The sequence below is a fragment of the Theobroma umbraticum genome, unplaced genomic scaffold (assembly GCF_002168275.2).
Source record: "Theobroma umbraticum cultivar Fairchild unplaced genomic scaffold, ASM216827v3 scaffold_56.0, whole genome shotgun sequence".
NCBI classification, from domain to species: domain Eukaryota; kingdom Viridiplantae; phylum Streptophyta; class Magnoliopsida; order Malvales; family Malvaceae; genus Theobroma; species Theobroma umbraticum.
In genome coordinates this window covers 2,450,958-2,453,076 of record NW_018397256.1, presented here as the reverse complement: position 1 = coordinate 2,453,076, position 2,119 = coordinate 2,450,958, and positions in this window count along the sequence as shown.

The window sequence follows — 2,119 nt, the reverse complement described above, 5'->3', positions numbered from 1 at the left end:
GTTGCTGAACAGGATAAGGTGCATAAGGATCCTATAATGAATGACTAGTTAAAGATGAATGTAATTTGTGTGTACAATGATTATTACAGCCTGTAAAAAAGTAGTAGGAATTATACTCTTGTTGGTAAGTTTTGATCATTAGTCTTGTAAATGCAAGAATGACATTTGTGTTTTTTGCAAAAAAGATGTTCCTATTTTATGGGTGATGCTAACTCTTCATATAGCACTACTTTTAGAGTCTCATAACTGTCAAAAATTGTCATAAAATATGACAGTTATGCATACGAACAAAAGTTACACTGAAGTGTTTTAAGTATTTGTTTATTTACTTTTCTTCCTTTGAGTCTTGAATATATATGTCATACTTTTGGATAGATGTGTTCATGTTATTGAGCTAGACATATGTTACATGAGTCATTGTTGTAAGAACTCCTATTACATCTACAACATTATTAGACATAAACATGAGCATGCAAGTTAGATAATACATTATAGAATACAATTTTATCATTGAGTTTTTTAATAGTAGTACCCATCAACACTTTCTTTTGGGATATCTTGTCATGGAGAGCTTTGTAATCTATAAAGTTAAAGTGGTAGGAAGGATATACAATGTTATCTTCATGAATTTCTTTGACTTCTATTATCCTTGACAGAAGTATCATTAGCTCTCTAGACAGAACATTGACGTTGGTTTTTGGTTTCATGACTCGAAACTTGTCAAACAAGCATAGACCACCTTCCTTCAGTATTGGTGCAAGGTGTGGTGCATTTAAACTTCTAATCATCGCTTGCATCATATTTTTCTGTCATTTGAGAAAATAGCTTATAATTGGTTTAACATTATTTTATAATTATACAAATATTTGTAATATAATGAAAATAAAGTTGTTTGGCAATTTACCTTTTTGTCAGTAAGTAAAACATTGAGGCTTGGTAAATTCTGAGGATTAGCTGGTGTTGTGGATTGCCATATCCTCAGTACCTTGACTTTTATGACACTTGGTGGTTTGAAGAGTTGCAAATCAATAAAATATTGCTGATTCATTTGTAACTGACCAAAGACATTGAGGAAAATTAGGTTTATTAAATGTTAAATGTTTGTAGAAAATAAAAGACTTCATTCATGCAAGTCTATGCATTTCAATGTGTAGAAATATTGTAATGTCAAATGTCAAATATTAAGTAGATTTGGGAATTATAAATAGAGAAAATGTGAAGCACAAAAGAATTCAATTGAAACAAAAGAAAATGAGAAAGACTGAAAAATAGAACATCATTTAATTAAGTAATAGAATGTATCGATGATGAGTGCACAATACAAAAGAAGTTAGTTCAGAAAAAAAGAAATAAGAAAAAGTAAGAAAATACAAAGTAATAATTTTTCTAACAAAGGAAGAAATCACAATAATCTATTTGGAGATTATCAAAACTTTCTCTGTAAACTATGTTTTTTGTATGATTTGACTGTTGTTTATCGTCATTCAAAACAATGATCTTTAACCGTTGTTGTGATGTTGCTCTTGATAAAGCTACATATAACTGACCTTGTGTAAACATAGGTTTTGGTAAATATGAACTAACAATATCTAAAGTTTGTCCCTAACTTTTATTTATTGTCATTCTATAAGATAGCCTAACCGAAAACTATTTCATGTGAAATACAAAAGGCCATTTTCTTTGTTTGATTGTCATGACAATTCTCAGAATGAATACTATACTATTTGCAAAACTTCTTGATATAATTTTTCCTTCTATGAGATTACTACTTATTTTGGTTATCAAAATCTTAGTTCCATTACATAGATCAAAATTCTGGTTTATGTTTCTTAATAGCATCACAACTGTACATACCTTCAAATTTAGTTCATGATTTTGAATACCAAGAAAATTAAGTGAGTTTAACAATTCTATCGGATATAATAGTTCTTATTTCGAAGAACGATTGAAAGCTTTTGATATTTCATCAATGCTATTATACTACTTCAATGTACTTGGAATCAAATAAACACATATGAGTTTATCAAATTAACAATTTCATAATATGGAGTAATGATTGACCTTTGTCTGAAATAACCTACTTTTGTAAAATTATCTTGAAGATTAGCATACATTATTA